The sequence below is a fragment of the Schistocerca americana genome, chromosome 7 (assembly GCF_021461395.2).
Source record: "Schistocerca americana isolate TAMUIC-IGC-003095 chromosome 7, iqSchAmer2.1, whole genome shotgun sequence".
NCBI lineage: Eukaryota > Metazoa > Arthropoda > Insecta > Orthoptera > Acrididae > Schistocerca > Schistocerca americana.
In genome coordinates this window covers 493,222,936-493,238,101 of record NC_060125.1, presented here as the reverse complement: position 1 = coordinate 493,238,101, position 15,166 = coordinate 493,222,936, and positions in this window count along the sequence as shown.

Sequence of the window (15,166 nt, the reverse complement as noted above, 5' to 3'; positions counted from 1 at the left end):
TGATACCTAACTAAAATAAAGATACAAAATAACAGTACCAAATGCATTAAAGTTACATAGTGAGCGTTATGAGAAGGGTAACAAATCCCAAAGCTAAATAGTCATCCAAAATTCGCGAAATCTAAGTCCATTTTAGCTGCAAATTTCATGAAGATACTGGGGAAAGATGCGGCCATCTGAATGAACTTTTAATGACTTCACTTATGTCTTGTTCACACTTTTATTTTTCATCGAACTAACGCGTTTCGACTTTCTGTCACTTTTAATGGCTATGAAAATACAACATAAACCTGGAACAGACGATATGAAAATATGATACGCTTCACAATTGGTAAGAGACGTGTTGCAACAATTAGAATGTAGCTTTCTAACTCACCATTCCTATGTTAGTCATATAAAAACATTATATACATTGTATCGAGGCAATATTCGCGAGAACGAGGCTAGTCCAAACTACTACCAAGTGAAAATTGTGGAAACCAAGTGGACCAGACCGCCTGGAAGCACTGGGTACGTGGTACACGATGAAATTTGTTTCTGTTTACAGTAACACCATTTTCATCGTTACAATGTATAAAATAATTTCATCAGTCGATATGGGAATTGCAGTGTTTTACAAAAGATATTAATTTACAAACCAATGTGTTACAGTTTTGTTTCTTTTCTTTTTTCTCCTAATATTTTGGAAGAGCGCTCTGACTGGCGCTGGAGTCAATTGTCTGTTACAAACACTTAAATTACAACCGTCAGTAAAAGTTCATACATGTTTAATAAAAGTTGAAATATTACAGATTACTAGACGGTTGTATGGAAATTGATAAACTTCAACAAAACGCGTTTAGTCAAGGAATTACGTGGAACTATGCAAGATTAAGAACCTTTAACAGCTCTAGAACAACTGTCAAGATTAAACAGCGCTACGAAATTGTGTGGGTAAGAAGCGAAATTGCCGGCCGTTGAGGCTCAGCGGTTCTAGGCGCTTCAGTCTGGAACCGCGCTGCTGCTACGGTCGCAGGTTCGAATCCTGCCTCGGGCATGGATGTGTGTGATGTCCTTAGGTTAGTTAGGTTTAAGTAGTTCTAAGTCTAGGGGACTGATGACCCAGTGCCATAGTGCCAGAGCCATTTGAACCCATTTTTTGAAGTGAAATCAAAAGTGCTTACAGACTAAGAGACATGTATAGAAGAGAGCTTTCCCGTTTAGAAACATTCCTTACGAATAGTTTTACCGTGTTTCACAGTAATACTTTGATCAAAGCTTGTGATGACGTGGTTTTCCATGAATACTGTCATATTTTATAGAGGCACGATAAGAAAATTTCCGTGTTAACGAGGTACTGTAGGGACGAGAGTAGCAATTCAACCAATCACTTGTTTGCGAACAGAGTATTTCAATTGCATACGATTGTTTTAAGCAGTGAGGGCATTAGGGAAAGCCAAACAAGATATGCAAAAATCCCTAGTGATATTAAAAACGGTAAGGCAGTTGGATAAAAAGTTGTGCTGAACAAAGTAATGGTAACGAAGGCTGATAAGGGAAATTCGATTGTGTTATTTTATTATTGTGATTCTATTAGCAAAACTATGGAGTAATTCATTATTATCGACATTAAGTATAACCCAGTGCAAAAGTTTAAAGCAGCACTGAAAACGAAGTTAAAGACGAGTGTTTTTTATATCCAACAAAGAGTGATAGGACAAGGGTAACAGTAATGAATCCAAGTATACCAACACATAAATCACAGGTAAGCTGCACAAAGGGTCTCATCCGTGCATCAACTAGTGAGCAGTCATGCTGCACCCACCTATAGGTTAAACAGGGATCACAATAAACGACTGAGAGAGGCTTACACTTTTGAGAGGTGCTTTTCCTTCAGGAGCTCTTGCCATTTTATAGAAAAGACAAAATATTTAGTCCTTCCAGAAAATGCTTACTTAGGTTAGTTAGATGTTGTTAAACTATACACTAATACACCAATTTCTGAAATAATTGGTATTATCGAGTGTAAATTTTTAAAACATACAAAAATTGGCCAAGTCGAGGTAATAGAATTGGTTAAAATGTTAGAGTTCTCTCTATCTTTTAATTACATCTCCTTTAATGATAAACACAGGTATTTTCATCAACTAATAGGCCTTGCTATGGGAAAAGTTTATTGGCCACAGCAGCCGAGATTTTCATGGATCACATAGAAAACAGTTCCGTTGTCTAATACCCAGAAATCTGGAGTAACCTTCTCACATATTGTAGGTATGTGGATGACACGCTTGTAGTAGCAAATGGCGATGAGAAAACGATTAAAGTGGTTGCTCTGAAATTCGACAGTATGCCACCCAACACAAAATTTACAACTGAGCATGAAGTAGAACAAGCTATAAATTTTCTGGATTTAACTATAAATAGCTCTCCTGACAAATTGACATTTTGCATTTTTATGAAGCCATTGTTTACAGACGATATTATACCAGCGGACTCATGACAGTCAAAAGTGCATAAATGCGCCTATTTACAGGCTGTACTCAATAGGTTAATCTAGATGCACTTAAATGAGAATGGCATTGAAAATGAACTGAATGTTTTAGAATAGGTAGCAAGGTCGAATGTTATGATGATAAAGAAATTTTACCTCTGTACAGTAAGCTTATAAATAACAGAAGCACTCAGGAGCCAAAAGGACAGCAAAACATAAGTTCACTGAGCATGTAGTATACAGATTCAGGAAACATAATATCAGATTAGCGCTAAAAACTAACTAAATTAGGAAACGAATTGCGACATTTGACTAAGGTCAGGTGTGATAAGTATGAGGGCATGGGAGTTAACAGGATTAACTCTGGTGATTGCCATAAATTTTATGTAGCACAGACTTGTAGGTCCTTCAAAAAGCACTTCAGAGGGCATACGTATGACAGCTTTTTTTTATTTATTGTGATTTTATTCCTCTGCCCCATGTGGGCAGGGGAGGGCTGGCAGCGGCACAATCCGCTGCTCTTCAACCGAGTGACACAACAGTTAAATCAGAGGCAGCTTTATATACAAAAAGCGATAAAAACTGGGACATAAGAGCATAACAGGTGGAGAAAATGGTGGTTAAAACATACACTGACATGGAGACGTTCATTTTGGACAGTTAAAAAAAAGTCAACCTAAAGTTGAAACGCGCAGTTGGCGATTCGAGGAGCACACAAAATACACTGAAGTCACACACACTAGATAAAAGTTGCCCACAGTATTAAAACACTCAAAACCAAAGACACTTTAAAACCCTTGTAAAGAGAGACCACACAAAATCAAGAATAAAACTTGCTGGGAGGGACCTTCAGAGTGGGTGGAGACCTGAGAGAAGGGAAAAAGAGGGGAGAGGAAGGTGCAGAGGAGGAGGCTGGCTGGAGGGGTGGGATGAAAAAAGAGGGTCTGGGGACGCACCAGGGGGCAGGAGACAGGGTAGAGTTGGAGATGGAGAGGGAAGGAAAGTCAGGGGGGATCTCTGAGACAGATAATGGTGTACTGGAAAGGGATAGGGGTGGAGGAGGGAGGAAAATCACTCAGGTGAAGGGGAGAGAAGAGGGAGCCCTGAGGAGTAGGAGGGGGAAGGTAGGGTCCGAGTTGGTAGGAGGAGTAGTGAGGGTGAAGCTCACCATCTGGGAGGGGTAGGTGCTGGAAATTGTATTGGGAAAAATGGTGGATATTGTGGAGATGGAAAGAGGGCAGGACAGAAATGGTGAAGTTGCAGCAATGGGAGGGGGTTAGTTAGGATAGAAGACACCAGAGGGGTGGGGGGGATCGAGTCTGCAGATGATGTAAAGGGTGCAGATGTGTTTGAGGAAAAGGAGAGGATATGGGAAGGAGATGAGGTCATGGAGGATCTGTGTGGGGGATGGGAGGCAGATGTGGAAAGTGAGGTAGAGTGAATGGTGTTCAAAGATTTTGAGGGCTTTATAGAATCTGGGTGGGGCAGAAATCCAAGCAACACTGGCATAACAAAGGATGGGGCAGATCTAGGGTTTGTAGGTGTGAAGGATGGTGGAAGGATTCAGCCCCCATGTCTGGCTAGACAGGAGTTTCAGGAGGTGGAGTCTATTGTGGCTTTGTGTTGAATATTAAGGATATGGGGAGTCCAGGTCAGGTGACAGTTTGGGTTGAGGCCAGTGTAGTTCAGGGTAGGAGTGAGGTGGATAGGATGACCATAAATGATGATATAAAAGGCGCGGAGCTTGAAGGAGCTGGTGGTACGATCTGAGTCTTGGAAGGGTTGATGCGAAGGGGCCACTGGTTGTATCAAGTGGTGAACTGGTCAAGGCGGGCTTGAAGGATGCATTGGGACTGTTGAAGAGTAGGATAAGGGGCCAGAAAGGCGGTGTCATCAGCAAACTCGAGGAGATGAACCAATGGGGGAAGTTTGGGCATATCTGCAGTGTACAGGAGATGGAGGAGAGAGGAAAGGACGGAACCTTGGGACACTCCAGCAGTGTGATAGTAAGTATGGGAGTTGGTATTGTGGATATTAACAAAGGAGAGACGATGAGAGAGGAAGGAAGCAACGAGATGGACGAAATTGATCGGAAGAGTTTCAAGAGCACATGGTTGTAAGCGTTCTGGAGGTCAAGGGAAACAATGATAGCAAGCAATGGGGGTGAAGTTGGAGGGAAAGAAGATTTGTAACATTAAGGAACTGTTCATCAGCTGAAAATGAGGACTAGAAGCCGCCATGGCTGAGGGAAAGGAGACAGTACTGGTTAAGGAGGTGATGAATATTGCCAGAGAGGATGGACTCACCTTACTGAACACGGAGGTGAGGCAGATGGGACAATAGGAGTAGGTGTCAGAGGGTTGAGGGAGTCGCAGGATGCGGGAAGTCTTTCACAGGTCAGGCTAAAAGCTGGTGGAAAGGAGGACATTATATAGGGTAACAAAGGAAGCCAAGAAGGAGCGGAGCGGGGGATAACAATTCCTTGAGGTGGCGGTAGGTGACAGCGTCTTGACCAGGGGTGGTGTTGCGTTTAGAATGTATGAAAGCAATGAAGGCTATATAAAAACGCATCTTGCACGAAACAACCATTCGTTAGGCGATATTCAGACTAATCTTAAAATTCTGTGCAACCCCCCAGAGGGGCTGCTAAGAAATACCCTCGATGAATTGGAGATTTTTCAGAGAAAAAAAAACAAAAACAAATCCTTCATAAATACTAAACGAGCAAATAGATTGCACCGTCTGGTTTTTCTGTCTATTTACGGAGCACATATAGTTCTGCCGCCGTCCAGGGACCTCAGTACAGGTCGATTCACTTTAGCTCACCGCTTCTTGTTGCAATAAAACGGCGTATTATTCTGTATTTTACCCCAAAAGACTATGCACGTCTGTGTGGCTTCTTCCTGTGTTTAGTTTCATTCACGAGATGAGTAAAAGTTTAACTACTTACTGCATGTTTAGTGTCATACGCGCGGACTGATTAATCATAAGCGGTCGCACAGTGCTGCAATCTGTACTGCGCGCATGTAGAAAACTATTGACAATAGCGCTGTTACAGATATTTCACTACCCATTTGCATTGTTTGATTGAAAGTTATCATTTTGTAAACAATCGTAATCGCAGTATTACAAACAGCTTTAAAGGAGCTTTAATATGCCAAGATAAATATTGAGTACCCCTTCTTCCATTTTTTAATCTGCTTTATGCCGTTCTACAATTCATTTTTTTCACAGAAAAACTGTTTTATTGGTCATACAACCATAGATGACGTTGTGTGCGTTATTTTAAGTATGCCGATAAAGTGTTCATATAGGCTTCTCAGCGCTTCGCGCTGCATGGCACAAGATGAAAATTATTAACAACAGCGCTACTATAACTGTTTCTAATGCTTTCGCGTTATATTATTTAAGCTGTCATTTTATAAGCATTTGTAGTCACAGTATCACAAAATGTTTTACAGGATTCTTTTAATATGTTAATGTTTGATATTGTGTCCCCTTGATCCCTCCCCCTTCCGGTAATTTGACATGGTGATCTAAGATATTTGTTATTCACAGAAAACAAGTTTATGGTCGTAAAACTATAGCAGATCTTATGTACGGTATCTTATGTGTGTCAACTTTAATCAATTCCCTTACAGCCATCTGGTTATCTATATAATTTTAACTTTTATTAACTACTGAAGAACGTTTACTGATGTTACTAATTTAAGTGTTTGTTAATAGACAGCCCCAGCGCCAGTCAGAGCTTTCTTCTAATTCATTCAATGCATTAGGGGAAGAAAGGAAAGAAAAAATACTAACGCATTGTTTCGCAAAGTAATAGCCGTCGTTTTAAATGCTTTGTTAGTGTAACCCGTAAATATCTTCAACATTTCGGGGCCCTGCAAGCAACTGCGTAATATTAAATTTAATTTTAATAATTAACTTGTAAATAATAGATTGCAGCGTTCAGTCCTCTTTTTTAAATTTTATTGTGTAGATCTAGATTTCGGCTAGAAGCTAGCCATTCTCAGTGCACTGTTATTTTCGCTCAATGCATGTAATACCTGTTGGTCGTGCTTCATCCACAGTTCATTGAACTGCTAGCCTCTAGCCGAAATCTAGATCTGCACAATAAAACAAAAAGGACGACTGATCGCTGCAACCTATAATTTACAAGTCAGTATAACAGTCGGTGAGTGCAACAGCTTTCTGAATGGAAGGTAACCTGACTTTGTTAACGTTCTCTTTACCAACTAGCATACGTTAGAAATTTTTTTCGACAGCAAACTGTTCCCCATTTTCATACTTCTCATGCGATTCACACGACATTTGTAACTTTTATTTTTCATTTGATATTGGTTATTTTAATTTCGTCTGCGATTGCTCTGTGTATTACCACAGAACCTCACAACAAATAGTGAACCACATACGTAGTATACTGCATAATGTATGTGACTCTCCTGCTCTAAGAAACGTAGTGCGTACTGAACCATTATCATCTGCAAAATATACTGTAAGCATGGCGCTCTGCAGCGACCAGGCCACGAATCTCTGGGCATGAAATCTATCTTGAAAAATATTCTGCTTACTGTTCCCCTCTTCTTATTATTCTGCAGGTGCAATCCATACACCCATTTTGCATGAATGAGTAAAGGATTGGGTTATTAATTGAGGTCCTTAAATGCGTGAGTTTGCAATAGTCTATAGATATCTGGAACCTAGAACTGAGATAATACCGATAAACAAAACCCCCTAAGAGCTATTGCTTTCAGAGAAGAATGTAATTTTCCTATATTTTTCTAAAGTGTCATTTAAATTTGTTGAACAAAAACATTTGTTTTTCAAGCTTTCACCCCAGAACAAAATGTAAAATTTTTCATATTTGATTTGCATTTTAAAATAATGATCATTAAAGCTTTGTAAATTTATGTAAATTATTATCATTCCATTTTCGAAGTGTGCACTATGTTGATAGCAACGTCATTGTGTGTAGGGGTTTTGCTTTGTTAAGGAAGAGTACAATGCTCGTCACATCAGTACTAGCCACGATATAGTGTGGTGTATGTGTGTGTGTGTGTGTGTGTGTGTGTGTGTGTGTGGGTGGGTGGGTGGGTGGGTGCGTGTGTGGGTGGTTGGGTGGGTTTATCTCCTTCGAGACGAGAAGTTGGTCACTTTGAGGTCAAGTTATGTTTTATGAGAAGCAGTCAGAGCGAAATATGTTTCCTTATCCATCAGGCTCCCAGTAACAATACAAGGCTCGCTTAATGTCTGATTCTGACACGGTTATGTCAACTGCGCCGACAACCTGTAGGACTTTTCGCGTCAGATTGGCTTAGAACTTTTATGAGGTACACACAGTGAATGTGAAAGAGTGTTGATAAGCGGATATTAGCGTTAATCGTGTACGAAAGTAATTTGTCGAACGAGTCAATAACGTTAGTCATTGTTACCTGTACTAGGATTCTGCATACTGTATGTGTGCATGTAGACGTATACTGCATACTGCCATTGATGAGATTCTAATCTGTAAATTAAAGAAAGAGATTACAGGACACACGGAATGTTAATCTTTCCGACTTTTTTGTGTGGAAGCTGTTAACTTTTTAAATAAAACAAAAGTTATTAACATTCTACTTCATTGTTCTTCATGTCTACATATTTATTTCTCAACGTAGTCAGCCTGGCGACGAACAAATTTCTCTCAAGAAAAGGCCATTTTTATTGCATTGTCGCTGTAGAATGTTTGACTCTGTTGACAGAGCCACAACCTCACCACAGCATTCACTCCTACATCACTATCAAGTGGAGTCCTAACGTTCTTTCATTGTTGGATGTACCGGGTGATCAAAAAGTCAGTATACATTTGAAAACTTAATAAACCACGGAATAATGTAGATAGAGAGGTAAACATTGACACAAATGCTTGGAAAGTCATGGGGTTTTATTAGAAGAAAAAAAAGTTCACAAAATGTCCGACAGACGGCGTTGGACAGCAAAACGTCAGTCACTGCGCACGACAATCGTGTATAAAAGGAGCTGTAATGTTACAGAATCGCATCATCCGCAGCCTGGCTGATAAACACCTGCTGGAACGTACGATGTTTGAGCAGGATGGCGGCCCACCCCATATTGCTAGACGCGTGAAAGGTCTCTTGCGCGCGTCGTTTGGTGATGATCGTGTGGTCAGCCGCCACTTTCGTCATGTTTGGCCTCCCAGGTTCCCAGACCTCAGTCCGTGCGATTATTGGCTTTGGGGTTACCTGAAGTCGCAAGTGTATCGTGATCGACCGACATCTCTAGGGATGCTGAAAGACAACATCCAACGCCAATGCCTCACCATAACTCCGGACATGCTTTACAGTGCTGTTCACAACATTATTCCTCGACTACAGCTTTTGTTGAGGAATGATGGTGGACATATTGAATATTTCCTGTAAAGAACTTACCGAGGTGGCGCAGTGGTTAGACACTGGACTCGCATCCGGGAGGACGACGGTTCAATCCCGCGTCCGGCCATCCTGATTTAGGTTTTCCGTGATTTCCCTAAATCACTCCAGGCAAATGCCTGGATGGTTCCTTTGAAAGGGCACGGCCGACTTCCTTCCCTAATCCGATGAGACCGATGACCACGCTGTCTGGTCTCCTTCCCCAAACACAACCAACCAACCAACCTGTAAAGAACTTCATCTTTGCTTTGTCTTAGTTTGTTATGCTAATTATTACTATTCTGATCAGATGAAGCGTAATCTGTCGGACATTTTTTTGAACTTTTGTATTTTTTTGATTCTAATAAAACACCATTTCATTCCAAGCATGGGTGTCAATTTGTGCCTCTCTATCTGCATTATTCCGTGATTTATTCTGTTTTAAAATTTTTACTGACTTTTTGATCACCCGGTATATGAAAATTAGATGACACCAAGTTGGGACGCAGTGAAGGATGATCGATGACAGTGAACACAAGGAGTCGAATTGCTGCATATGTCGAAGCGCCCATGTTTGTCTGGCATTGTCGTGTTAAGGAGCGGGTAGGCCATTTGTGAACAAGTCCTTCAGATTCGTGCCTCGAGTTTTCTGAGGGTCTCACAGTACCTTTAAACCTTAATGGGGTGACTTTAGGCATTAGTTCCAAATGAACCACATCTTGAACACCCCAATATACAGCTCTGATGACGTTGCCTACTGACGGCATGGTTTGGAAACCTTTTGTCTCGTGATCCCTTGTGGTGGAAGTCCACTTATGCACTCTTGTTTCCAGCAGTAAAACAGTGAACGCAGATTTCATCACGTGTCACAATTTCATTAAGGAAAACATCAGCCTCTCACTCAAGACGTAACAGAAATTGCTGACAGATGTCCAATCTTCTCTGTATCATGTCAGGAGTGAGCATTTGAGGCATTCAGTATGCACTCAGTTTTCTGTGCCGCAGTTGGCAGTGATCGCCTTTATACGCTCTCATGATATGCCACGCGAGGGCAGTACTCTGTTATCCCAGGATTTTCTCCGACGATCTCATCAAACTGACTCCCATGAGTCATACACAGTCGTCCATTCCGAGCTCTGTCAAACTGATGTGGTTAGCACAACCATTTCCTTCATTATGTGCACGAAGAACCCAATGTGCCATATTACTGATTTCATCACCATACGCAGCTTGGACTATTCTGTGGATATCAATTGCAGGCGCATTTTCTGCGGTTATAAACTCGATTACAGCACGCTGTTTTTCACGCACCAACATACGTAGTTATGTTACACATTACCATGTTACACACCACAATTCGGAACCCTGTAGTGGCAAAGGGTTGCAACCAGCATTAGTAAAGCGGGAAAGTCGAACGAGTAATATGCGTGACATGCAATACAACAACCAATATTGAGAACAGAGTAAATTAATTCGGAGGCATTAAAAAGGACGCCCTCTGTTACACCAACTTTTTTACTAATACTGTCCCATAACTGATATAAACCAATGTTAAAAAGACCAATGAAATACGAATAATTAATCCATCGATATATGGGATATGTATACCTGTCATCACCAGTACGTAGTTTACATGTTTAACATTCTTAAGCTGATGTGCGTCATTCATCTAGATAAAAGGCCACTGTGGACGTGCACTGAGTGAGCCCAGAGGTGCAGCTGGTCATTTGTGCTGACAGGGGACGGGGACGCCACCCTTGGGGAGAATTCTCAGATAGGACTTGTCAGCAGTGACGGTCAGTGCCACTTGGTCAGCTGGCGTTGCTTGCAAAAACTGGCCATGGGTGGAACTTGCCTGAAGTTATAATACGGATATGGTCTGCCATGTTGTAGGACCATCGCCAGAAGTTGTTTTTAACAACCTTGACGTCGAAAAGGGAGAAATAGCGTCTTTGATGCGGCTCAGATGACTGCCATTATGAACAGAGCTTCTTCGAAATACACCGTCAGTCCCAACACATTGAATGTAAGCACTTAAAATACCAAATGTTTAACAGAATATAAGATCAGGACTGAATAACGTAAGTCATTTAGAGGTTAGAGAGAGTGAAATTGGACTGTGGTTCCAAGGCGCCACCTAGTTGCCCACAGAGCTACAAAGATAGCAGTACACAGTTTTTCAGTAACAAGTATTAGGAAGTGTATATAGCGTATTGACCATATTTGATCATAAAGTGGAACAGAGCCAGCGGCAATCAGGCAATGGTGTCATGTATTGTGAAGCAAAACACGGGTGACAGGTGTTATGAAGCAGAGCCAGTTTGGTGCAGTAGAACAACAGCTGAAGTTACAAAATGGTAGTGGGAGGACAGAAACCTATCCTCAGTTGCCACCACAGACGTGGTCAGAGTAAGGCCATAAGGCTAAATGTACATAGCCTTGAGCTTATTAGTACTCAGCCTTCGTGTACTAAAATATTCTCGCCTCAATGTCAGAGCCTACACTACAAACCTGTGACATCCAGACAGACATCCTGGATTGCAGTATGGCGTCCACCGTTTGACCTTGGGACACAGCTGCCTACCCTGAGTCACAAGAGACCCGCCACCAGAGCAGAGAACCACCCACTCGCTGGAGGGAGGTCATGGCCTCCTGCACGTGTTATTAGCTTTGCTGTCACAGCTGGAGACGTCGCTGACAGTGCCATTCGAGTGACATCACACTCGGTCCCACTCTTTGCACTATCAGCAACGCCAGACGTCTATTGTTTCGTACAAGAGACAACGTGACGCCTCCACCAAGTTGCACCTGACATGCTATGACTGAGGGCCAGCATAAAAAAGTTAATTAAACAAGAGTGCTGTCATCCTCTTGTCTCATTTCATCCTCCGTGGGTGACAATCAAAGGGTCATCTAACTCTGGTGTCAGATCACTGACATTGCCCTCTTAGAGCAATGTTTGAACCTACAGCTTATGTTATGGTTAGCCCAAAAATTTTTATTGTATTTTGGTCATAGAGAAAAGGTTTGACGGTTGCCCATCTCGTAAAAAAGACTTTATCGAGCAGAGAACCAATAGATTATTCTATATATAGTGGAAGTCACGATTATTTAGTGCCTGTAACATATGCAGGGTGCAATCTGGAGGGCGACTAAGCATATTATACAGAATAAGCTCCATTATAATACTATAAATGTAGTCGTTAGGGGCGTATGGCTAGGCAATGCTGGGGGTCGGGATTTCTCATGATTAGATGTGAGAATTATGTTAATGTAATTTGTTTTCTTGTCTTGTGAGTGTTAGTTATCAAATTGATTGTTGTCAAGGACAAAATTTCGATAGAACCAGAGACGCAAAGTCTGTCAGAGCCAGAAACAGCACTCGTATTGTTAGCAAATGTAGCACAATCAACAGCAGATGACATAGAATTGTATGGATAGGTAGCCATCGTCACAATGAAATGTTATTTCTCACTCGCAAGCTTAACGGCTTCTTTTCTGCTAAGGCAATCGAGGATGTGCAGACTTTTATGGAGGATCTTGGAAGTCTGGCTGAGATGGAAGGTTGCTCAAATAAGGAATTACTGAGCGTTACTAAACTAAGACTAACAGGGGAAGCTAAAACTTACTTAGGGTTTACAGAAGCTCTTAAGGTGGCCACTACATTCGAAGAATTAAAAGAAGGGTCAATTCGCCGGCCCGTGTGGCCGATCGGTTCTAGGCACTTCAGTCTGGAGCCGCGCGACTGCTACGGTCGCAGGTTCGAATCCTGCCTCGGGCATGGATGTGTGTGCTGTCCTTAGGTTAGTTCGGTTTAAGTAGTTCTAAGTCTAGGGGACTGATGACCTCAAATGTTAAGTCCCATAGTGCTCAGAGCCATTTGAACCATGTTTGAGAAGGGTCATCTCAAAGATATACGAAAAGAAATAGTGCCAAACACTACAGTGAACAATTAGGGGTGACAACTAAGAGAAATAAGAAACAGTGGAACAATTTCTGGATAGGATTAGGAAGAGTCATGAATGTGCCTTTGAGTTAGGACAGGATTCTGCAGTCAATGAAATCATTTTGCAAGAAGCTGAGCAGAAGGTACTCGAGGCTTTCTTAAGAGGATTACATGCGGAAATGTCGAGATGTGTATGGACAGGGGGTTTGACGGATTTGTGCACAGCAGTGTGGTTAGCTACAGAGTGTTAGGAGATAGATTTGTCGACTGGAATGCAGGGTAAACGGATAGTCCTTGCATCTAATATAAATTGTTTCAGGTGTGGACGAATGGGGCATGTATGGAGGCAGCGTTGCCAGCCTTAGGGTGATGTGAATAAACTAAGAGAATGTAATAACTTTAGAAGCAGAGGACCTGGGGAGAATAAAGTGTCAAATGCCAACAGGAACCCCAGGTTCACCTATAGTCTTTCACAGTAAGATTTGATGCTACGAAATTGTTTGCAGTGGTTGACTGTGCGATAAGAGGAATATCAGGGAGAAAGGATTGCAGGGTATTGTTGGATGCAGGGGCCCATGTGTCGGTTGCCAGTAGTGACCTGGTAAAACGTAAACAATGGGGCCTATCATGGTACAGATTGCATGGGGTGGGGGTAAAGATGTCACACCATTAGGATCGATGAACATAGAGTTTGCCTAGACGTGGTTCAATTTAAACAATGTGTAGAGATTGTGCCACACGTGAGTGAGGGCTATGAGCTATGATATGATTCTTGGATTAGATTTCTTTTATCAGCGTTGTGCCATAATCGATCTTCGGTAACATGGGCTGAATAATGTTTGAGTTATGAACTGAAAAATGTTTCAGTTATGTAAAGCCACTGCCAGTGTGACGATGCCGGAAGGGGAGTCTCTCGCGAAAGACAAACCAAATAAACCGCGAACGATCACAATAAGACTTAATTAACACGATTGTGTACCTTAGGGTACTAGGAAATCACTTGGGTTCAGTGTTAGGTCTACCTTGGCTATAGGAATTTTGTTTGTGATGGAACCATTAGAAGAGAACGAAGTATTAGAACAGGATTAAGAAAGGGGTTGTTAAACCTGGAGGAAGAAGAATGGGACGAGAGTGGTGTAGGCCATGGAGAATTGCTGGATGCCATTGAAACTGGATTATGAGCGAAAGTGAAGCACCTAGGGGTATGCAATAGGGAATGGCTGGAAAAATTGCTTTTGGGGTTTAAGTATTCATGTTTTCCAAATGGGCCATTACTGGCTACGGATATTACACAGCAGCACATACTAACTGGAAATGAATCATCAGTTTACCGCAAATCATACGGAATACGTGGACACTTGTAACCAATTGTGGAGGAATTAATCGATCAACAGTTGAAGGATGGAATAATTGAAGTAAGTAATATCACATGGAAGGCAGGAACAGTCGTTGTGCCAAAAATATCAATGAATGGAACACTAAATATAGGTTTTATTGTGATTATATATTATGATTGCCTAACTTTGCCATACATCACAGGAAACTAGGATCGGTTAGAAAATGCAAATATTTTTCAGCAATGGACTTGAAGAGTGGTTATCAGCAGAAAGAGTTAACTCCACAGGATCGACACCAAACAGCGTTTTCGCAAACTGGGGACATTACCAATTTTTGAAGAATGCCGTTCATACAAAAACAAAAAAAATGCACCTCTCAAGTTTCAGAGACTCCTGGATGGAGTACTCAGAAGTTTCAGGTCACGTGAATGCTTGATGTATCTCAATGGAATAATCGTCTGTGGGAATGGTAAGGAACAACTTATGCAGCGATTAAGGGAAATAGCCCTAAGGTTAAAATCACCGAAGTTAACACTGCGTACAAAAAAGCGTAATTTTGGGATAGAAGAGATAGCATATCTAGTTCGTATCATTAGTAAAGGTGTGGTTAAGACAGACCCAAGATAAATTAAAACCGTACGTAAATTTCCTGTACTACAGTCCGTAAATGATTTTCAACCCTCCTTAGAAGTTAAGAGCTGTTTCCACCGGTTCGTAAAAGGATTTGTGTATATTAGCAGACCGTTGACACAATATTTAAAAAGAGGGTACTAAATTTGTGTGGTAAGAAGAGTCCTAGAATGCCTTTGGGGAGCTGAAATAAGCTTTAACATCGAGTACGATATTGGTATTTCCGGATTTTAATAGAGAATTGGTTTTTATCACGTGATGCATGAAACCACGCACTTCTATGTGTGTTATCATAGGAGGTAGATGGCGTAGAACATCCGGTAACTTGCACATTAAGGCAACTAAATTCTGCAGAATGAATTTTTTTCCGCAA